This window comes from Lucilia cuprina, chromosome 6 (genome assembly GCF_022045245.1).
Source record: "Lucilia cuprina isolate Lc7/37 chromosome 6, ASM2204524v1, whole genome shotgun sequence".
NCBI lineage: Eukaryota > Metazoa > Arthropoda > Insecta > Diptera > Calliphoridae > Lucilia > Lucilia cuprina.
In genome coordinates, this window is record NC_060954.1 from 4,686,141 (window position 1) to 4,711,578 (window position 25,438).

The 25,438-nt window shown below is 29.9% G+C and overlaps 6 non-coding genes across 6 annotated transcripts; 5 read left to right on the forward strand and 1 right to left on the reverse strand.

Annotated features, from left to right (window-relative positions):
- Positions 1-12,559: 12,559 nt before the first annotated feature.
- Trnae-cuc lies at positions 12,560-12,631 on the forward strand. Its single transcript has one exon. It is a non-coding gene; the product is annotated as a tRNA-Glu (tRNA).
- Positions 12,632-13,049: 418 nt separating this feature from the next.
- On the forward strand, positions 13,050-13,121 carry Trnae-cuc. Its single transcript has one exon. It is a non-coding gene; the product is annotated as a tRNA-Glu (tRNA).
- Positions 13,122-13,213: 92 nt separating this feature from the next.
- Positions 13,214-13,285, forward strand: Trnae-cuc. Its single transcript has one exon. It is a non-coding gene; the product is annotated as a tRNA-Glu (tRNA).
- Positions 13,286-13,376: 91 nt separating this feature from the next.
- Positions 13,377-13,448, forward strand: Trnae-cuc. The gene has a single exon. It is a non-coding gene; the product is annotated as a tRNA-Glu (tRNA).
- A 486-nt stretch (positions 13,449-13,934) lies between these two features.
- Positions 13,935-14,006, reverse strand: Trnae-cuc. Its single transcript has one exon. It is a non-coding gene; the product is annotated as a tRNA-Glu (tRNA).
- A 9,447-nt stretch (positions 14,007-23,453) lies between these two features.
- Trnae-cuc lies at positions 23,454-23,525 on the forward strand. Its single transcript has one exon. It is a non-coding gene; the product is annotated as a tRNA-Glu (tRNA).
- The last annotated feature ends 1,913 nt before the right edge of the window (positions 23,526-25,438 follow it).

Here is a 25,438-nt window from a genome sequence, read left to right on the forward strand (position 1 = left end):
TAGACTAGACTATAGACTAGACTATAGACTAGACTATAGACTAGACTATAGACTAGACTATAGACTACACTAGACTATAGACTAGACTATAGACTAGACTATAGACTAAACTATAGGTTAGACTATAGACTAGACTATAGAATACCATACAGACTATTACCTAGACTGGACTATAAATAAATGCATTTATTTTCCTAGATATAAAACCCCTTTCAAACTTTGATATCTTATTAGAAAATTAAATAATTACTAATAAAAAACAAATCTAAAGACCTGTATGTAGTCTCTTCACTATCTAAACAGTTCCGATCGATTAGATTGTATGGTTTTATTTTCCAAATCGTTTACTATTGTGTTTGTAATTTTCCAACTTGTTGTTTTTATGTATTCTTTTGAAACATTAAATCTTTTTTTGTTGCTAGTATTCACATTTCTGTTTGTTGTTTTAATTCTTCTACATGTTATTTTTATGCATAAACCTTAAATGACCATGACGAAAATATTTTTATGGGTTTTAATTTGGCTAAAAATCTTGTTAGCCCTAAACATGTCTAAAAATACAATGACAATAACAACAGTAAGGGCAAACATTTAATTGAGAATTCCTTTAGACACTGATGTTGAAATTTATTTTTGTTTACAAAAAAGTGGGCAGGGGCGCTTTAATGAAACACATATAGAGAAGGACTTATAAAGTAAATGTGTGAGTGTGTAACGGTAAAGGAGGTTGGTTGTAAATTTTTTTATAAATAAACCTACACACATAAACTTAAACTGTTGGCCATAAAATGAAAATGTCCTTCTTGAGCTTTTTGTTTTGGCTCGTAAATATAAAAATTAGTTACTGGTCAGTTAGTTTTGCCAGTTTTTCTGATTTTTCATCTACCAACCCAGACAAAACGACAATTAATTAATTAGCTTAAGATGACAAAAATTATATGGGTGGCAACACATACACATAGAAAAAAACCTAATGTGTTAGAAAGACTTACATATGGTGTTTTTTTCTTTCTCTGCTCATTTACTGTTTACAAAGTTTATATTAGTTATCGTTGGTGTATGTGTGTGGCCAAGGATAATTCGAAATTCTGTTGGTGTAACGTAACATAAATGTCATGGCTATTACATCTACATAATTATATGGGAAAAATATTCATATGTTTATGTTAAGGTACACACGACAACACAATGTCCACCACAACAATATAAACACAAAATTTAACAGTTCAACATTAAATTAAGGGAAAATACAACAAATACCACAATAACAAAATGTGTTTTTTTTTTACTTTTGTTCTAACGAACGAATTTTTGTATCCGTATCTAAAGAATTTATTTCAATAGGATGTGGTTGTTCATAAGCATATAAATTAATTGTTGACTTATGTACATATGAATGTGAATATAAAATTTGGGTCAGTGATTTGTATTAGAGAGCTTATAAATATTTATATTATTGAAGTTGTAGTAATATTAAAAATTTATACTTATGCCGTCAGGTGTGACAATTATTTAGAAAGAAATAATTTATTTTCCAGCAAAAATCAATAATTTCTTAAATTGAACTTTGATAGACATTGGTAATATGTTTCAAAACTTATATGATATATGTATGTATATTAAACCTAAAGACATACTATAGACAAGTTTCTTACCAATACTTTGGACTAATTGAACTAACATTAATTAGCCTAAACCATTAAAGGATCCATAGACTAGAATTTAGAGAAGTCACAGACTATACTTTGGACTTGTTTAAAGGTTATGCTTAAGAAAATATAAGAGTATGAAGATATGATATAAGTATATCTATTATAAACTAGAAGAAAGAAAATAGATTTCACTACAGACGAATATATAGTTGAGACAAACAAGTTTATAGAAGAGATTCGGGAGTTCTTTTTAGGGTCATTTAGAAGACTTTAAAAAATTTTCGAGACTAAACACGAGTTCATGTTTATTCATGCTTTTCCTACAAACTATACTCCTCTAGAAAACAAAACAAATCAAAAAATTCCTAAAAATTTAATTTATAAATATTTTATTTTCATACGAAACAAAATTTTAGGCTTTACTTTCTGCTTTGTGGTTAATTAACCAAGAAAACAACAAAACAATAACAAAATTTTATCTATGAAAATTTTGTAAAGCAAATATTTTTTTTTGCTGTTTGCTAAAATATAAAAAATATAAATAAATATAAAATATAAAAAAAATATAATAATCAATAGGATATAAAAATGAAATAAATTTTATGCATTTTTGTATTTAACCACAAAATATGAAGTCAGCACGTTTCGATACTTATTAAAAGCATTTTAAAATATTTTTTCCAAAATGCAAAATGAAAGCAACAAATAATTGAAAAAATAGATATGTATAGAAACAGAATTGTACATACTTAAAATGCACTTAAAAATGATTTTCAAATTGAAAATATTTATCTGTAACTTTTTTGTTCAGTCGTTAGGTTTTTATGATTTTGTCGAGAGTTGAGTGGAAAGAAGGGTTTCTGGTTAAAAAAAGAAAAGGGAAATTAAACTATTCAAGTATATATACTACTAGTCTATCGTCTGGTCTTTAGTATAGTCTATTGTATATCGTCTAGTCAATAGTGTAGTCTACTTTAGTCGTTAGTCTAAACTAGTCGATAGTCTACAGTCTAGTCCATATTCTAGTATATAGTCTAGTCTGTAGTCTAGTATATAGTCTCGTTTACACCCTAGTGTATAGGCTAGTATAATCTTTAGTCTAGTCTATAGTATAGTTTATATTCTAGTCTATAGTATAGTCTATAGTCTAGTCCATAGTCTAGTCTATAGTCTAGTTTATGGTCTAGTTTATGGTCTAGTCTATAGTCTAGTCTATGGTCTAGTCTATAGTCTAGTCTATAGTCTAGTCTATAGTCTAGTCTATAGTCTAGTCTATAGTCTAGTCTATAGTCTAGTCATAGTCTAGTCTATAGTCTAGTCTATAGTCTAGTCTATAGTCTAGTCTATAGTCTAGTCTATAGTCTAGTCTATAGTCTAGTCTATAGTCTAGTCTATAGTCTAGTCTATAGTCTAGTCTATAGTCTAGTCTATAGTCTAGTCTATAGTCTAGTCTATAGTCTAGTCTATAGTCTAGTCTATAGTCTAGTCTATGGTCTAGTCCATAGTCTAGTCCATAGTCTAGTCTATAGTCTAGTCTATAGTCTAGTCTATAGTCTAGTCTATAGTCTAGTCTATAGTCTAGTCTATAGTCTAGTCTATAGTCTAGTCTATAGTCTAGTCTATAGTCTAGTCTATAGTCTAGTCTATAGTCTAGTCTATAGTCTAGTCTATAGTCTAGTCTATAGTCTAGTCTATAGTCTAGTCTATAGTCTAGTCTATAGTCTAGTCTATAGTCTAGTCTATAATCTAGTCTATAATCTAGTCTATAGTCTAGTCTATAGTCTAGCCTATAGTCTAGTCTATAGTCTAGTCTATAGTCTAGTCTATAGTCTAGTCTATAGTCTAGTCTATAGTCTAGTCAATAGTCTAGTCTATAGTCTAGTCTATACTCTAGTCTATAGTCTAGTCTATAATCTAGTCTATAGTCTAGTCTATAGTCTAGTCTGTAGTCTAGTCTATAGTCTAGTCTATAGTCTAGTCTATAGTCTAGTCTATAGTCTAGTCTATAGTCTAGTCTATAGTCTAGTCTATAGTCTAGTCTATAGTCTAGTCTATAGTCTAGTCTATAGTCTAGTCTATAGCCTAGTCTATAGTCTAGTCTATAGTCTAGTCTATAGTCTAGTCTATAGTCTAGTCTATAGTCTATTCTATAGTCTTGTTTATAGTCTAGTCTAAAGTCTAGTCTATAGTCTAGTCTATAGTCTAGTCTATAGTCTAGTCTATAGTCTAGTCTATAGTCTAGTCTATAGTCTAGTCTATAGTCTAGTCTATAGTCTAGTCTATAGTCTAGTCTATAGTCTAGTCTATAGTCTAGTCTATAGTCTAGTCTATAGTCTAGTCTATAGTCTAGTCTATAGTCTAGTCTATAGTCTAGTCTATAGTCTAGTCTATAGTCTAGTCTATAGTCTAGTCTATAGTCTAGTCTATAGTCTAGTCTATAGTCTAGTCTATAGTCTAGTCTATAGTCTAGTCTATAGTCTAGTCTATAGTCTAGTCTATAGTCTAGTCTATAGTCTAGTCTATAGTCTAGTCTATAGTCTAGTCTATAGTCTAGTCTATAGTCTGTCTATAATCTAGTCTATAGTCTAGTCTATACTCTAGTCTATAGTCTAGTCTATTGTCTAGTCTATAGTCTAGTCTATAGTCTAGTCTAGTCTATAGTCTATAGTCTATAGTCTATAGTCTATAGTCTATAGTCTATAGTCTATAGTCTATAGTCTATAGTCTATAGTCTATAGTCTATAGTCTATAGTCTATAGTCTATAGTCTATAGTCTGTAGTCTATAGTCTATAGTCTATAGTCTATAGTCTATAGTCTAGTCTATAGTCTAGTCAACAGTTCAGTCTAATCTATAGTCTAGTCTACAGTAAAGTCTATAGTCTAGTCTATAGTAGTCTACAGTAGACTAGTCTATAGTCTGGTCTTTAGCCTAGATTATATTCTAGTCCATAGTCTAGTCTATATTCTAGACTATATTCTTGTCTATAGTCTAGTCTTGTCTATAGTGTAGTCTATAGTCTAGTCTATATTCTAGACTATATTCTAGTCTAGACTATATACTAGTCTATAGTATTGTCTATAGTCTGGTCTATTCTATTTTCGAGCCTATAGCCTACTGATTATGAATTCACGGGAACAAAATGTATACCTAATCTGAAACCCTATTGCCGACTCTTTGTGAACCAAAGTCATAGCCATTAAAGTTGTATTTATTATTTATTTTAAACACAGTTAAACAGTTACCAACATTTTCTATCTAAAAGCATTTAATGGCAAAATATGCTTTCAATATATATTGAGGCAAGTTGTTGTTGTTTTGTTAAAGTTTTATAGTCCCTGAAATATCTGCATTTGCAATTTTAAGTTTCACCATCACACCAATGCAGAAAGAAAACTAAAAAAAAATGGAAATACAATTTGATGATGACAATGACTTCCCTAGCCTGCTTGTTTTTTTTTTTTTTCTCCTGTCTCTATTTTCCAACTACACTTTGTGGTTAGTGGAGTCTGGGTAGCAATTTCCTGGCATAAAATCATCGTTATCAGGAAAATGTCCCAACTAGCGACCAAACACTACAGCAACATTGGTGTTAAGTGTTCGTAACATCAGTTTCAGTTTTTTTTTTTTTGTCATTTGTTCTACCACTAATTGGAAATTCGCACGCACTAATGTCGATACTTGGTAACATTTGTTCACAGGAAAAAAACTACAACAAAATGTTGTATTTAACAGTAAGTGGTTGAAATAGTGTGGTTTTGGTTCTATCACTTGTTTAAAAATATAGTTTATAATTTTTTATTATAATGATCTTCTGTCCATGAAACTCAAAATTAAAGTAGTTTTAGCGGAAGCAAATTACAGTTTTCTGCTTGGTTGCTTAAAATACTTTATTAATGATTTGATGACAATGTTTTTTTTATTTTTTAAATAGTTTTAATATTTATTTCATTTATTTAAAAAATAACTCTAATAAACGCAGACATTGTCAAACAATAGTCTGACACAAGCAGCAGACAAAACTTATTTACTTTTTACCCTCATAAAAATTACAGCCAATAAAATCTGAAAACAAATATGAAAAAAATCTACAAATTTTAGCCACAGAAAAGTCTATATAAATTTGCCAATATAAATTCAAGTTTATTTGAATGTCTAGTCGTATTTTTTTCTCATCTGTAAATCTATGGATGCCTATTAAAATACATATGTATGTGTGTACCAATATACATATCTTGTACCTTTATCATTTGTACGCTGATTTTAACTGAATTTTCTCTAGTTATTTTGGCTAGCACTTAACCGGAAATAGACATGTGGCCATTATGCATGTGTTAGTTATATGGGTGAACAACTCTATAAACAAAACAGAAGAGCAACTTAAATTAACAAACAACTTGTATGGAGATTGAGGATGCAACAAACGCAAAAAAAAAACAAAATCACAATTCTGCATATTTGTTTTATACTTCCTTTTTTTTCTAAATTGTATACAAAAAACAGGTTATAAAAATGACAATAACTATAACAAAATACAAATAACCAACAATCCGTACACCTATACACATACCCTGAGTTTTAGCAATTCTTAAATATTGACAAATATTTTTTAATGTGTGAGTAAGAGATTTTTTTATAGTAGTTATGGATAACACTGGATTCAAAAATCACTAAATACAATATTTAGAAACAAACTAGAACTGAACTAGAACTAGAACTGAACTAGAACTAGAACTGAACTAGAACTGAACTAGAACTGAACTAGAACTGAACTAGAACTGAACTAGAACTGAACTAGAACTGAACTAGAACTGAACTAGAACTGAACTAGAACTGAACTAGAACTGAACTAGAACTGAACTAGAACTGAACTAGAACTAGAACTGAACTAGAACTAGAACTGAACTAGAACTGAACTAGAACTGAACTAGAACTGAACTAAAACTGAACTAGAACTGAACTAGAACTGAACTAGAACTGAACTAGAACTGAACTAGAACTGAACTAGAACTGAACTAGAACTGAACTAGAACTGAACTAGAACTGAACTAGAACTGAACTAGAACTGAACTATAACTGAACTAGAACTGAACTAGAACTGAACTAGAACTGAACTAGAACTGAACTAGAACTAAAATTATATCCATAAACTTTTGGATCCTTATAACCATTTACTTATATTCTTATGTATGGGTCAAAGTTATTTGGCTCCGAACACATGCATATTTATTTTTGTGTCTGTATTTTACTTATGGTTTTGTATATGGCTATACAAGTACATGCAGATATACCGATACGTACACATACATACTTATATCCATGTGTCTATATGTGTGTAGAGCACATACATACACACACATATATAAAATTAATGCGGGCTGTCAATATGACAGTCGAGTTTTGAGTTCTATTTGCTTTTTATAATAAATTTTCAATTGACTTAACAGAACCAACTAAATGTAGATTTAACATAAAAATTGTGAAATCAGGAAAATAAATTTCGTTAGAAAAATGAGGAGCAATCATATAAAGATCAGATATTCTGAGCGCCTTTGTAAAGTTTTAAATAATTAGTGGTGCCATTTACATTCAAAACTGCCAGTATATAACTGACAATATTGTATGCACAACAGTTCCTCTTTTTTCAGTATGCTCATGCATGGTAGTATATTTATTCCTTGACTGTCCGTCCTTCCCTCTATCTATTCGGCCTTCAGTCTGTTATTTGTTTAGTCAGTGTATTGCAAATTATATACGGACATTTGCAATTTAAACACAGATTTTTATATTATCTATATATGACCAGTATCACCAACAGCATCATTATCATTGTGCTGTAGTATTATGAAAACAAAAAATAAGTTGAAACTGAAAAACTAAATGAAATAAATTTGCAAAAACTCCAGTGATTGCTTTAGTCTACGTCATATGTATACATATGATGATGTTGATTTCGAGTAAAGTAGAGTTGAGTCCAGTTAAGTGAAAATGTATAAGTAAATATTTAGTTTTCTGTTAATTGAGTACAAATTCTTCATTTCATTTCACATTTTAGTAGACTGCTGCTGCATATACACAAGACCAATTCAATCACTTTTTCTATCACAGGACATCACTCAGACCAAGATAAAATATTTAAGTTTGTACTTCTATTATTTCTTCTTTTTTGTTTTTAATTGAATTAATAATTGTTTCTTGTTATTTTGGTTTTTAAATTATTTTCTTTTTTGTCATGTGCAGCATAATAAATCTCTGTAAATTTTCAATGAATCTTTAATATATTGAACTATCAAACAAACTTGTTATTTTTTTCTTTTTAACTTATTTTCATTATAAAATAAATATTTATTTTGTCTACCCCTCTATGTAAATATGCACACATAAATTAATTCGTTTTATATTGATATGGTAAGTGAAACAAAAACAAAAATATTGATTTTTTATGTATTTGCCTTTTTACAGTGAAAACGATTAAAAATTCATTTTCACTTTTGATTTGTTTTCGATTTTACAAGGATTTTTTTATTCAATCCCAAGTTCTTGCAAAAGTTTTCCATTGTTTGTTTATTTGTGTTGTATTTCTATCCTGTGCCCAACAAAATTCAAATGTAAACAATTCTGATTCCTATGGAGTGTGATTGTTTAAAACAGCTTTGAAATGAAGTAAAAAAACTGGAATTTAAATGAATTTATGTCTGTGTTGTCTTATTTAAAAATACAAACAAACATCTCCCATTGATGTGACTCATTGACATGTGTTGTTTGTGATTGATTAATGGGGGAAACAGGAAATCACAAAATGTTTCCTTTGTAGAGAGGGGGTGGTAAGTGGTTAGGTTGTATCTCTTTAAATAAGGCAATTAATATGAATTTAAACAAATTTAAATTACACAATTGATGTCCGATTAATTAAATGGACAAATTTCTAGAACAGAGAGTTCCTCAGAAAACATGTGTTTATAATTTTCTCAACAGAAGTAACTTCTTCAGACAGTGATGTTTTATAACTACTTCCTTTTTATCAAATGTTCAATTATACTTCATTTTTATTCAGATAAGCATCTAGTTCAGTTCTAGTTCAATTCTAGTTCAGTTCTTGTTCTTGTTCTAGTTCAGTTCTAGTTCAGTTCTAGTTCAGTTCTAGTTCAGTTCTAGTTCAGTTCTAGTTCAGTTCTAGTTCAGTTCTAGTTCAGTTCTAGTTCAGTTAGTTCAGTTCTAGTTCAGTTCTAGTTCAGTTCTAGTTCAGTTCTAGTTCAGTTCTAGTTCAGTTCTAGTTCAGTTCTAGTTCAGTTCTAGTTCAGTTCTAGTTCAGTTCTAGTTCTAGTTCAGTTCTAGTTCAGTTCTAGTTCAGTTCTAGTTCAGTTCTAGTTCAGTTCTAGTTCTAGTTCAGTTCTAGTTCAGTTCTAGTTCAGTTCTAGTTCAGTTCTAGTTCAGTTCTAGTTCAGTTCTAGTTCAGTTCTAGTTCAGTTCTAGTTCAGTTCTAGTTCAGTTCTAGTTCAGTTCTAGTTCAGTTCTAGTTCAGTTCTAGTTCAGTTCTAGTTCAGTTCTAGTTCAGTTCTAGTTCAGTTCTAGTTCAGTTCTAGTTCAGTTCTAGTTCAGTTCTAGTTCAGTTCTAGTTCAGTTCTAGTTCAGTTCTAGTTCAGTTCAGTTCTAGTTCAGTTCTAGTTCAGTTCTAGTTCAGTTCTAGTTCAGTTCTAGTTCAGTTCTAGTTCAGTTCTAGTTCAGTTCTAGTTCAGTTCTAGTTCAGTTCTAGTTCAGTTCTAGTTCAGTTCTAGTTCAGTTCTAGTTCAGTTCTAGTTCAGTTCTAGTTCGGTTCTAAGTCAGCTCAGTGGTCACCCCTAATTAATAAACTACAATAACTCTTTCCAGTTTAATTTAACCATGATTGTGTACAATATCAATCATATAAATAGTACTTTTGTTGATTTTTAATATTGTTACTTTAATTACTCAATATTTACGTAAAAAATTTACTACATTTACACATTGGCAAATACACACACTTATTCATTCAGACTTCATCAAACAGAGACATATATGTACATTGACTTTTAGCAAACCATATCACTTAAATATGTTTGAACATATATTCCACATTTATCAATAAACAGTATGGGGTATATCAGCAATCACTCTTCTTTACATATAGAATAATCATTGAGCCATCTAACCAACCCAGCCAACCGTTCAGTAACTCATCCATATGTCCCTGTATAGCTGAATATATATTCATCTCAGTTTGTATTTTAGAAAGACATCAAATAATCAAACTGGTGTAAAATTTCAAAAACTGTAGCCAATACAATTACATATTTTTAATAATAATGATGTTTATACATGATAGTAATGATGATGTTGATTATAATCATTATTACTATTGTTGTTATTATTTGCTCAAAAAGTTTAAAATACATACAAACCACGAACTTGATATGTGGACATGTATGATCAATCACTGGAAAATTGGATTTTCATACATCAAATATGGATTTATGTGTATGGATGTGGGTTTTCGTATGCAAAATAATTTCAAAGTCCAACAACAACAGTACAAATTAGTATTAATAACAACAACAATACTTGCAAAAACATGTACAGGCATATGTAAACAATAACTAAAATAAAATGCATACATATGTATATATATGTACATTAGGGAAGCTCGATTTCTTAGAAGACATAATGAACTAAAATTGATCTACAACTAAATTCAAAATTAACTAGAAATGAATTAAAACTGAACTAGAACTGAACTAGAAATGAACTAAAACTGAACTAGAACTGAACTAGAAATGAACTAGAACTGAACTAGAACTGAACTAGAACTGAACTAGAACTGAACTAGAACTGAACTAGAACTGAACTAGAACTGAACTAGAACTGAACTAGAACTGAACTAGAACTGAACTAGAACTGAATTAGAACTGAACTAGAACTGAGCTAGAACTGAACTAGAACTGAACTAGAACTGAACTAGAACTGAACTAGAACTGAACTAGAACTGAACTAGAACTGAACTAGAACTGAACTAGAACTGAACTAGAACTGAACTAGAACAGAACTAGAACTGAACTAGAACTGAACTAGAACTGAACTAGAACTGAACTAGAATTGAACTAGAACTGAACTAGAACTGAACTAGAACTGAACTAGAACTGAACTAGAGCTGAACTAGAACTGAACTAGAACTGAACTAGAACTGAACTAGAACTGAACTAGAACTGAACTAGAACTGAACTAGAACTGAACTAGAACTGAACTAGAACTGAACTAGAACTGAACTAGAACTGAACTAGAACTGAACTAGAACTGAACTAGAATTGAACTAGAACTGAACTAGAACTGAACTAGAACTGAACTAGAACTGAACTAGAACTGAACTTGAACTGAACTAGAACTGAACTAGAACTGAACTAGAACTGAACTAGAACTGAACTAGAACTGAACTAGAACTGAACTAGAACTAGAACTGAACTAGAACTGAACTAGAACTGAACTAGAACTGAACTAGAACTGAACTAGAACTAGAACTGAAATAAAATTAAATTATTATTAAACTATAAACTGAACTAAAACTTAAATTATGTTCTTTCTATAAATACCCCATTAACAAACTAGATATTGTTTTAAAAAATAAACAATTTCTAATAATTATTTCAACATATTCTGATTATTATCATATTTTGTATAACTCTTGAACATTGTATATATTGCAAATATTTTTAAATGTAACAAAGTGTTGTAAACAAAATTTATAATGAAAATTTAATTTCTTTTACTTACTTTTAATAAAAATTCAAAAAAAAAATCTGCAAGAAAGCCTTAAAAGTGCTTAATTTTTGTTTTATCCGCGAATGCCACCAGTTTTTTTAGAAGTTAGAAAAACTTTAGAAAAACAAACACGAAAAGGCACTTCAACAAAATTTTTATGCAGCATAGTTATTATAAACAAGTTTTTATTTTGTGGCATTATGGTGAGAGTGTGTGTATGTTATCAGCTACAGTGAAAGGAAAAAGTGATGAAATTTAAACTCCAAACAAGTAAACAAGACTACAAGGGATTTATTTGTATATCCTTAATTTTTCTCACTGTATTTCACTTGTGTTTAAAAATCATTGTGAAGAGCACTTTTATTTTTTTTCTTGTTTTTCCTGTATTTTTTTCGTATTTTTCAGCAAAACTACGCCGCCATCATATTGGCCATTTTACATGGCGATAAGCGTTAGGAAGTACGTTGCAGAACTCCACAGAAAAAATAAAAAGAAGCAGCAGCTAAAAAAATAACAGAAAAGGAATTCAAAACCTAAATCCATATAAAACCAGAAAATGCAACAACGTTTGTGATGTGCATTTAAAAACCAACAAAAATAATAGAAAAAAATTCTGCATTGTTGTTTTTTCAGCACCAGAAGCAACAAAAACAACTAAAGTTTTGGAATATAAAAGCACATGGGTGTTGTAGAGGGATTTCGGTAACGTTATCCACTTTAAACAGCAAGTATTATTTCCACCCGAAAAGGAAATAAAAAAGGAGCATTTATACACGATGTTTGTATGTAAAGAATATTTGAACATACTCGTAAATATGAATGAATTTGCGTGATTAAATGAGAACTTTTTTCCTGTATTCACATGTATACTTTTTTCTAAGTTTTATTTTTTTTCATTTCAGTAACATTTTAAGTGAAGTCATAACTATTATTAATATGGGAAGGTATACCAAAAGAAATTCATGGAAAACATGCTAATAACTACGGATATTGAGTTCATATCCAGCATTTACTTTTGCAATTTTCAAAAAAAAAATCAAAAAAATGATTTTCCAGCTGCTTTATATTTGTTGACTAAAAATAGATTTTATTAAAAAAAGTATCAGAATAACAGCACCGTACTTTGGACAACAACAATCCCGTATTGTCTAGTGGTTAGGATATCCGGCTCTCACCCGGAAGGCCCGGGTTCGATTCCCGGTACGGGAAATACGTTTTTAACAAAAGTTTACAATAAACAAGAGACAATTCTGACTTCAGAAAGTATCCTTAACTTCTCAAATTATTCAGATCTATTTTAGTTGTAGTTCAGTTCCAGTTCAGTTCTAGGTCCAGTTCAGTTCTAGTTCAGTTCTAGTTCAGTTCTAGTTCAGTTCTAGTTCAGTTCTAGTTCAGTTCTAGTTCAGTTCTAGTTCAGTTCTAGTTCAGTTCTAGTTCAGTTCTTGTTCAGTTCTAGTTCAGTTCTAGTTCAGTTCTAGTTCAGTTCTAGTTCAGTTCTAGTTCAGTTCTAGTTCAGTTCTAGTTCAGTTCTAGTTCAGTTCTAGTTCAGTACTAGTTCAGTACTAGTTCGGTTCTAGTTCAGTTTTAGCTCTTTTCGTTTTCTGTTCTAACTCAGTTTCTATACCAATCCCGTATTGTCTAGTGGTTAGGATATCCGGCTCTCACCCGGAAGGCCCGGGTTCGATTCCCGGTACGGGAAGTGACGCTTTTTTGGATCCTGTGGATTACAATGTTGCCACAAAACTTATCCTTCCATAATCAAAACTTGCTGTAGCATGTTGCAACTAACAATCCCGTATTGTCTAGTGGTTAGGATATCCGGCTCTCACCCGGAAGGCCCGGGTTCGATTCCCGGTACGGGAAGTGCAACTTTTTGGATCCTATGGGTTTTAATGTTGCCACAAAATTCATCTTTCCATAATCAAAGCTTGCTGCAGTATGTTGCAACTAACAATCCCGTATTGTCTAGTGGTTAGGATATCCGGCTCTCACCCGGAAGGCCCGGGTTCGATTCCCGGTACGGGAAATTTCCTTTTAGCTAACCTTCCCTTTTTATGAATATTTACCTTTTGTATAACCCCTACTACTATTATATATTCATAGAAATAAAAAACTATGTGTGATAATTTTACTTTCATTTCCATATAAAAAAAATTGCCTACAAAAAATACACAATTTTTTAACTTAATTGAAATCTAAAAGAAAACACTAACACATAAAACCAACGTGGCAGATTAAAAACATTTTGACATACTTTTCCGTTATGAAATAAATAAAAATATTATACAAAACATAGAAATTAAAATGCACTTTGCAGAGAAAATAGCAACCACATAATTTGCGTGCAGACATGCAGGTACAATAAATGAATGTAAACCACATTTTTTGCACATGAGCACCTTTTTATAGCTCAAAATGGGAAAAGGTATATTAAATTAAAAAGCTATAAAATATAAATGGAAAAAAATTAATTAAAATTATAAAATTACTTAATAATATAAAAAAGAGATCATTCCCGTACCGGGAATCGAACCCGGGCCTTCCGGGTGAGAGCCGGATATCCTAACCACTAGACAATACGGGATTGTTGTTACATTGAGGCTAAAGATGGAATATAAATATTAACTTCTGTTTTAGCAAACGAGTTCTTTAGTATGCGAAGTTTTAATTATTTTCAGTATTTTACAAAAATGTTCAGTTTAATGTACAATGTAACCAATTTATTGTTGTTGTTTCCTTTTGTTGTTATTGTATTTGCAATCACGTGCTTACAAAATATTTATAAATTCATTTCAAATTTTCACTTTGTTATTTAAGTGGAAAATTATAGTTTGAAATACAATTAACAGACATAGGTACACACACTCTATACTCGGCCACATACAAACATTACACACATAATTATTGTGGCGTCAATTTTACTCCCCATAAAAACGTGTATTATAGTCGTTAACATTTTGACCAACAATAAACCAACAACAAGAGCATTTAAACCTTTTTTTCTTCTTTTTCAAACCAATACAATTTTTGTGCTACAAAATGTGGCATATAATTGTGTATAGCCAACTGTTTGTTCATGTTGTTATTGCTGTTTAAATCTTATTTGTTTTTCTCCTCTAACTAACAACAGCTGTTTAAACAAATACTCTTTATAGGACAACATTTAATATGTATATATATTTGAGTGTGTTTGTGTGGACTCCCGTTCTTTAATTTAATATTATTAAAGTCCACCGTGAAAATGACCCACCTCCTTCAATAACTCCCCTAGCAGCCAAATTGTTTATTTTTTTCCAGCTACAATCAACATTCCAAACACTCCTTTCATTGCGATTCCCCCTTAAAAATCTCTTTGTTTGTTTCATGTTTTTCTCTATATCTATTAGGTTACAATAGTTGAAAAAAATAATAATAAAAATTCTTTGTGATTTCAATTAATATTATGCTAACATGCAACTTGTATTAGTTTTCTGTTTTCTTTATCCCTGTATTATCCTGTTTTTAGAAAGAGTTATGAAAGAGTTGTTTTTTAGTCAAGTGAATCACGTGATTATCATGTTTCAAAAAGCTTCAAGCAATTTTAGGAAATGCATTTTGAATTATTGGATTTTTTTCGAAAAATTTATTGAATTGTCAACTATTTCAAAAAAATATAAGGGTTGGTATTTATAGGAGTGACTAGAGTCTAGACAATAGACAAGACTATTGTTCAAAAGATGGCCAAAATTACAGACCAGACTATAGACATAACTATGGTTTTGTGGGGACTATAGTCATGGCTATAGCCCAGGCAAAATTTCTAGTAGAGACTTTATTCCAGACTACAGAACAATCCGGGCTTTCGCCCAGACTATAGTCTAGACCAAAGACCTAGTACTGGCTATAGTACAGCCTAAAGTCTGACTATAGTCCAGACTATAGTCAAGAATATATTCCAGGCTATAGCCAAGATTATAGCCCGGACTATATTACAGTACAATATGGGCTTTAGTCCAGAATATAGTCTAGACCACAATCCTAGTCCTGGCTATAGTACAGGCAAAAGTCTGACTATATTCCAGACTTTAGTCAAGAATATATTCTAGACTTTAGTCAAGAATATATTCCAGGCTATAGTCTAGGTTATAGTACGGGCTATAGTCCACACTAAAGCTTAGACTACAGTCCAGGCTTTATATATATTCAAGGCTATATTTAAGACTATAGTCCACACTATAGTCCAGGCTATATATAGTCAAGGCTATATTCCCGGCTATAGTCCAGGCTATATTTCGGCTATAATCTAGGCTATAGACTAGTCTGTAGTCCAGATTATAGTCCTTGCCACAGTAAAACTTTAGTCCAAACTAAAGCCCAGACTACAGTCCAGGCTATATATAGTCAAGACTGTATTCCATGTCATAGTCAAAACTATAGTCCAGACTATATTTCAATTAAATCCCAGACTATACTCAAGGCTATATATTGTCAAGTCTATATACCAGGCTCTAGTTCAGACTATAGATGACTTTAGTCCAGGCTACAGTCCAGACTATGGTCAGGAATATAGTCCAAACTATAGTCACGACTTCAGTCCGGGCTAAAGTCCAGACTATGGTTTAAGATAAAGTACAGGCATGGACTTGAGTTCAGACTATTTTCCAATCTACAATCCAGAATATGTGAAGTTTTAGGAAAAATATGAATTTTTAGTGAAAATATTAATTTTAGTAAAAATATGAATTTTTGTGAAAATATGAATTTTTAGTGAAAATGTGAGTTTTTAGTGATGATTTGTTTTTAGTATAAATATGAATATTTAGTGAAAATTTTTTTAGTGAAAATGTGAGTTTTTAGTGAAAATATGAATTTTTAGTGAAAATATGAATATTTAGTGAAAATGTAAATTTTTAGTAAAAATATGAATATTTAGTGAAAATATGAATTTTTAGTGAAAATATGTGTTTTAAGTGAATATATGAATATTTAGTGAAAATATGTCTTTTTAATGAAAATATGAGTTTTTAGTGAAAATATGAGTTTTTAGTGAAAATATGAATTTTTAGTAAAAATATGAATTTTTAGTGAAAATATGAGTTTTTAATGAAAATATGAATTTTTGGTGAAAATATGAGTTTTTAGTGAAAATATGAGTTTTTGGTGAAAATATGAGTTTTTAGTGAAAATATGAGAATTTAGTGATAATATGAATTTTTATTAAAAAACATAATTTTGTAGTAAAACTTTCAATTTTTAGAGAAAATATCAATTTTTAATGAAAATTTAAATTTTTAGTAAAAATGTGAATTTTTCAATAAAAATATCAATTTTTAATATAAATATCAATTTTTAATAAAAATATAAATTTTTATTAAAAATATAAATTTTTTTTAAAAATATAAATTTTTTGAAAAAATTTAAATTTTTTGAAAAAATTTAAATTTTTAGTGCAAATCTCTTTTATATGATCTCTATGAACGCAAGCTGTGTTAGTTACTTATACAATGTGTGCTTGGCCGTCATTAAAAGTTTACTTAAGACCTTTAGGCATTTTCTACAATAACAACAACATGGCTTTGTAAGCTTATGGCAGGTGGTGCATAGAAAAAATGAGAACCGCATAGTAGTTATTGCTAATACTTGTAGTTAATTTTTCAAGGTATGTAATTTACAAGCTTTATTTTAGAGTGTAATCAAGAATTAGATAGCACATATTATATATCATTGGAAAGGTAATGAAGTGTAGTTTTTGGAAATTTTAATAATTGTTTGAAATATTTAATCATGAGGGAGAAAAATGTGATAGAAACAAAAAAAAATGTTTTTAGTTTATTTTTTTTAGTTTTACATCAATTTTACAGAGTAATATCTTTTTAAATTGCTACAAAAAAATAAATGAAAATAATATTTATATCACTGAGAAATTTGTAGTGGTTTCTGTGTAAAAGAAAAGAAAAAAATTCAAACTTTATTCGCCATTATTGAATAAATACAGAATGATGAATTATTTTCAGACGTTTGTTTAAATTTTACTAAAAACCGATTTTCTAATATACTCTAGAATCAATTGTTTTTATTTTTTTAAAACGCCACTGTTTAAATTCAACAAAAATATCAATCCAACACTGTATGAGGCACGTTTATAAATAAACCCAAGTGAGTGAGTAATTTAATTTGCTTTAGAACAATAACAAAAATTACTAAACACATTCATATTACAAAGAAACACAAACAATTATACAACTAAAATTTTACATACATGTACTCTACATATTTACAACAAAAGAGCATAATAAACCAGTTCGCTCTTAGTATTATACTAACACAACACTAGCAGCAAATTAACATTTCACTAAACCACCATTAATATAGCAACCATAGAGTATGTGTAGGTAAATTTATATTAGTATTCACATATCCCATATGGTCTAGTGGCTAGGATATCTGGCTTTCACCCAGAAGGCCCGGGTTCGATTCCCGGTATGGGAAGATTTTTTTATATTTATAAAATTATAATCAAAACAATAAACGATCATATAAGTTTAATAAAAATTCTAGAAAAAATGATCTCATAAGGTTTAACAACGTCAACGATCTTACACTAACAAATTCTACAGTAAATTATTTAATAGTGGACAACCGACTGACTGTGAATCACTTGAAAAGTATTTCAACAGAACAACCCTCGTGTTTCTTTGTTGTGCACAGCAACAGTGTTGTTAGTGTAAACATACTCATGACGTCATTTATATATTTAAGTAATTTTGTGTGAGGTAAAACCATGTGCTTTTTAGTTTGGTCTGTTGTTATCAGTAAAACATTGAAATTGTTGTTGTTATATTTTTTATTTCTTTCTATACGTTGTTTTTTTTTTATTTGGTATTTGTTGGATTTCCGTTTTATTTTTCAACTTAATTCCCATTTAGTTTAAACAATTTTTAACACATAATGTTTAGTTTTTCGATGTAAAATTTGTCATTGGTAGTGGTAAGAACTGACGTTCTACCCTATTAATAAGGTCGTGTGATGATTCAGGATTATGATCTCTCGTGATTACAATCACTCCCACGGTTCCGACGGGGTTGCTCCTGTCTGGGATTTGTGGCTGGACTGACGGCCTAAAGACCAAACTTTTTTAGAAAAATCAATTTCAAAAATATATATAGATAGAATAATCTGTTCAATAATTTGTTTTACAACTAATTGTCAAATTTTTGTAGATTTTTTTCTGTTTTCTTGTCAGAAATTAGAATTCTTTCGAAAATGTTTCTGTGTAATATTTATTTAGACTATTGATTTCGATTATAATTTTGTTTTTAACATATATTAATGATCTGAAATAAAATTTAGTTTTAGAACGATTTTCTTTTTTTTAAATATTATGTGCTTTAACAACTTATAAATTACTAAGATCTAACTCTAGTAAGTCCTGAACTAAAAATCAACAAAAGTTCAATAATGAAACAATACTGAACACGTCTTGAAATAGAAAACTAAAGAGAAACAAAACTCAAGTAGAATTGAACTAAAGCTGATGACCCAGAACTGTACTTTAACTACAAAGGAACTAGAATTGTGCTTAAACAGAACTTAACTGCGCCTAAACTAGAATTGATCTAATTCTGAACTGGAACTAAACTATAACTGCACTTAACCAGCAATAAAGTAGAACTGTACCTAAAACTGCACTAGAAGCGTTCTAGAACTGAACGAGAACTTAAATGAACTAGAATTAATCTAGAACTGAACTAGATCTGAACTGGAACTAAACTAAAATTTAACTAGAACTGTACGACAACTGAAGTAGAATTGATCTAGATCTGAACTGGAACTAAAGTAGAACTGAACTAAAAATGAACCAAAATTGAACCAGAACTGAACTAGAACTGAACTAGAACTGAACTAGAACTGAACTAGAACTGAACTAGAACTGAACTAAAACTGAACTAGAACTGAACTAAAACTGAACTAGAACTGAACTCGAACTGAACTAGAACTAAACTAGAACTAAACTAGAACTGAACTAGAACTGAACTGGACTAGAACTGAACTAGAACTGAACTGGAACTGAACTAGAACTGAACTAGAACTGAACTAGAACTGAACTCGAACTGAACTAGGACTGAACTAGAACTAAAACAGAACTAGAATTGATCCAGAACTGAACTATATCTGATCTAGAACTAACCTATTACAATCCATATTTACTCCCCCACACCCTATAGCGATTGGCTATAAAATCGTTTCTTTTAAAATGTTATGTTTTAATTTGTACAGAGTTTTTGTACCAAAAATTTAAAAAAAGTAATAACTTTTTATAACCTCTGGATGTAGTATCATGTTTAGAAAAGAAACTCATACATACTTGTGTAGAAACGTAGAATTTTCATTAAAAAAATGCTGTTGTTATGTTTAACTACACACAGAAAGAGAAGTCCACTTTTAAACAAGATGAAAAAACAAAGACATCATCATCGTCATTACATATTGCCCAAGTCCCAAGTAGAAGTGCCAAAGTAGAAGGATGCCAGGATATTGTTGTTACTTGTTGAGTAAATGGTTTAGATATGACATGTTTTTCCTGCTGTTGTTTTGTATTTAGTTTTTTTATTTATATTGTTTTTTTTTACGATGACAAGACAAGTTTTACATTTACTAATGGTCAAATATACTCATAACAAATATATTTATACAGAACTGCAAAAAAAAACAACAAAACAGGACAAATAACTAAAAAGGCGCCTTGGGTTAGAAACAAGACAACTTAACCCATTTATTTGACATGAAATGAAAATATAATAATATTAGATTTAGTTGTTTGTTTGTTGTATGTTAGTATTTGTGTAACGAAATGACTGTAGAAACTTAAAACAGAATTAGAAATTCATTAGCAGAAGAAATTTTTAGAAAATTTAATTTAAACTAAATAACTAAAATTTAAATTAAAATTTTTTAATACAGGAAACTAAATAATGCAAATATGTAACTCCTTACCTAATCATAATTAAATTTTAAAATAAAATTCTTACAAATTAAATTAAATAAACTCTCACCAACAAATAAATCCAAAACAATTTTTATATTTTAATAACTCCTTGGGGTATATTTTATGAAGTTTTTTGTTCAACACAAATATCTTAAAAAATAAAAACAATTTTTTTTCATAAAAATTCTTCTCAAACTTCTTCAGTTTTTCGAGTGTTGTAGCTGCGGATAACATGTTGATGATCCTTTTTAATAAAATTACCTTAACGCAAAACATTACCTGTCTATTTTCTAAGACGGATGAGTGGTTTTCGGTTGACATTGTCTACAATTTTATGTGATTCCTTGTTGTTTTCTTACAAACAAACTCATATAACATTTTTTCAGACACTTTTTCTTAATTTACTTTCTTAACTTGTAAATTTATTTTTCGTGTTAGCCAAAAAAAACAATACCTTTATAGCAAATATAAAAAAGCAGTCTACATGTTATTGCGTTCTTTTTGAAACACTTTTAGTGTTTGGGGAGATTAAGGAATTATTCCCCAAAGACTAATGTTTGGTTTATGATACCAACCACATATAACGTTGATTCGTTCATTCCTTGTCAATAGACAGCATACAACTGCAGCAACCATTTCAGTATTTGGTAATAAGAAATTATGGCAACAATAACTTTAGGATAAACAACGAAATGAACTTAAAGATGAAATATGAATGGGTGAGTCATGTTTGATAATTAGGTTGGAAATTTATGCACTTCAAACAAGGCAGATTGTTTTATTAATGAATTTTTTAAAAAAAGTTTTTTTTATGAGCTCCACACCTAGTTTATTTTAATTTCAGTACTAGTTCAGTTATAGTTCATTTCTTAATCAGGTCTTGTTCAGTTGTAGTTCTTTTCAGTTCTAGTTCAGTTCAGTTCTAGTTCAGTTCTAGTTCAGTTCTAGTTCAGTTCTAGTTCAGTTCTAGTTCAGTTCTAGTTCAGTTCTAGTTCAGTTCTAGTTCAGTTCTAGTTCAGTTCTAGTTCAGTTCTAGTTCAGTTCTAGTTCAGTTCTAGTTCAGTTCTAGTTCATTTCTAGTTCAGTTCTAGTTCAGTTTTAGTTCATTTCTAGTTCAGTTCTAGTTCAGTTTTAATTCATTTCTAGTTAATTTTGAATTTAGTTGTAGATCAATTTTAGTTCATTATGTCTTCTAAGAAATCGAGCTTCCCTAATGTACATATATATACATATGTATGCATTTTATTTTAGTTATTGTTTACATATGCCTGTACATGTTTTTGCAAGTATTGTTGTTGTTATTAATACTAATTTGTACTGTTGTTGTTGGACTTTGAAATTATTTTGCATACGAAAACCCACATCCATACACATAAATCCATATTTGATGTATGAAAATCCAATTTTCCAGTGATTGATCATACATGTCCACATATCAAGTTCGTGGTTTGTATGTATTTTAAACTTTTTGAGCAAATAATAACAACAATAGTAATAATGATTATAATCAACATCATCATTACTATCATGTATAAACATCATTATTATTAAAATATGTAATTGTATTGGCTACAGTTTTTGAAATTTTACACCAGTTTGATTATTTGATGTCTTTCTAAAATACAAACTGAGATGAATATATATTCAGCTATACAGGGACATATGGATGAGTTACTGAACGGTTGGCTGGGTTGGTTAGATGGCTCAATGATTATTCTATATGTAAAGAAGAGTGATTGCTGATATACCCCATACTGTTTATTGATAAATGTGGAATATATGTTCAAACATATTTAAGTGATATGGTTTGCTAAAAGTCAATGTACATATATGTCTCTGTTTGATGAAGTCTGAATGAATAAGTGTGTGTATTTGCCAATGTGTAAATGTAGTAAATTTTTTACGTAAATATTGAGTAATTAAAGTAACAATATTAAAAATCAACAAAAGTACTATTTATATGATTGATATTGTACACAATCATGGTTAAATTAAACTGGAAAGAGTTATTGTAGTTTATTAATTAGGGGTGACCACTGAGCTGACTTAGAACCGAACTAGAACTGAACTAGAACTGAACTAGAACTGAACTAGAACTGAACTAGAACTGAACTAGAACTGAACTAGAACTGAACTAGAACTGAACTAGAACTGAACTAGAACTGAACTAGAACTGAACTTGAACTGAACTAGAACTGAACTAGAACTGAATTAGAACTGAACTAGAAATGGACTAGAACTGAAATAGAACTGAACTTGAACTGAACTAAAACTGAACTAGAACTGAACTAGAACTGAACTAGAACTAAACTAGAACTGAACTAGAACTGAACTAGAACTGAACTAGAACTGAACTAGAACTAGAACTGAACTAGAACTGAACTAGAACTGAACTAGAACTGAACTAGAACTGAACTAGAACTGAACTAGAACTGAACTAGAACTAGAACTGAACTAGAACTGAACTAGAACTAGAACTGAACTAGAACTAGAACTGAACTAAAACTAAACTAGAACTGAACTAGAACTAAAACTAAACTAGAACTAGAACTGAAATAGAACTGAACTAGAACTGAACTAGAACTGAACTAGAACTGAACTAGAACTGAACTAGAACTGAACTAGAACTGAACTAGAACTGAACTAGAACTGAACTTGAACTGAACTAGAACTGAACTAGAACTGAACAAGAACTCAACTAGAACTGAACTAGAATCGAACTGGTAGCACCTTTGTCACAGGGAAAGAACTACAAGGTAAATAACATTCAAATTGTATTGCAGGAACATAATAACTCAATCTCTTTCTTTCTTGCAATATTCAAAGAGTAAATTCCATGCAAAAAAAGGGTACATCTGACTACTTTAAGCATCAAAAATATATCAAGAGTTTAATTTGTATTTGATGTACATATTTAAACATCCAACCAAAGTACAAAGAATGATTCATGCTTGCGTGAGGCCAAACAATTTATGGTGGTGGGTTGATTAAGAAATAGCAAAAGCAACAAATATTGCTACAGCAGCAATTGTTCATAAATAACATTTAGCTATTTTCTCACAACAATCCCGTATTGTCTAGTGGTTAGGATATCCGGCTCTCACCCGGAAGGCCCGGGTTCGATTCCCGGTACGGGAAGTTTTTTTTATCTTTTTTTAATAAAAATTTGAATTTAACAATTTTAGTTAAACGAGTTGCAATTATACTGGTTGCTTAATCAATTTAGCTTGAGGCTTATTGAAGTTGATCTTTTTATAAATTTTAAATGTTTTCCTGTTTTGTAAACCACAATTTATAATATAATATTTATTTTAATAATATTTCCTTTTATACCTATTTCCCCTTGTATTCCTAGAAATTTTCCAGGATTTTTTAACCACCAGCTATTTTTATTATTTATAAACACAAAATTTAATTCAATTTTATTTCTAACAAACATTTAAAACTTTATTCTTCTAAAAACTTTTGCTACTTTTTATTAATTTTTTCCTTTAGAAAGAAAAAGACAAAAACCTAGCTAGAAAATAACAAACAATAACAACAATAAAACCATTTAATGTTAAATAATTCAAGTTAATAACAATTTCTTTCTTTAACTTTTCCACCAAAACAAACTTTTTTTCCTTCATTGCTGGTACTTTTGCTATTGTGGCGTTTTCTACCATCATCCATAATACAAGAAGGGATAATTAGAATGAATACGTACAACAAAAATGACTTTATACGAAAATGGGGGCTATAACCTTATAATATTCCACAAACCACGCAGCATATCCTTGGGGACCAAAACAGGTCCTAGAGGTATGAGTGTGGGATATGGGAGTATGTATGTGGGGAGGGGTTGGTTGGCTAGAAAAAAAGATACTATTGTTGTTAGTTAAACCACCACATAAAAACCGCAAAATTTGCAGTTAACTGATAAGCAAGAAATAAAGTTTGTTTTTATTTTTCTGTTGGCTCTTTGGAGTGTGTTCATTCTATGAGGGAAAGTCATTTTGTTACAATTTATGTTTTCGAATAAGTACAATAATTACTAACCCCTCCTTTGATTTGATAAATGATAAATATCTTAAGAAACAGGTATATATGTATATACCCAACTTTTTGCTTGTTTTTTTTTTTTTTTTTTTTTTAATATAAAAACTCTAATAATGTTTATTTGTTTTGTGAAAATCGGTTATGGTTTTAGCTAAAAGGCATTTTTGTTATACATTTAAAATATGTTTAAAATTAAATTGGTTAGTTTTTAATCAAATTATTTTTGGGGAAAAATTCCTTTCCCGAGGCTATAATAATGTGTTTATCACATGTTAAGGTGATTTGAAATTTTTAAAGGACCAATGCGAAATCGTGAAAATTTGTTATACTCGTTTGATTTATAGTTAACAATTTGCAGTAAATTATAAAGCCTTTATGAATAGAATAATAGGGACATGGATATAATAACATGTACTAGAACTGAACTAGAATTGAACTAGAACTGAACAAGAACTGAACTAGAACTGAACTAGAACTGAACTAGAACTGAACTAGAACTGAACTAGAACTGAACTAGAACTGAACTAGAACTGAACTAGAATTGAACTAGAACTGAACAATAACTGAACTAGAATTGAACTAGAACTGAAGTAGAACTGAACAAGAACTGAACTAGAACTGAACTAGAACTGAACTAGAACTGAACTAGAACTGAACTAGAACTGAACTAGAACTGAACTAGAACTGAACTAGAACTGAAGTAGAACTAGAACTGAACTAGAACTGAACTAGAACTGAAGTAGAACTAGAACTGAACTAGAACTGAACTAGAACTGAACTAGAACTGAACTAGAACTGAACTAGAACTGAACTAGAACTGAACTAGAACTGAACTAGAACTGAACTAGAACTGAACTAGAACTGAAATAGAACTGAACTAGAACAGAACTAGAACAGAATTGGAATAGAACAGGAACAGAACTAGAACAGAACTAGAACAGAACTAGAACAGAACTAGAACAGAACTAGAACAGAACTAGAACAGAACTAGAACAGAACTAGAACAGAACTAG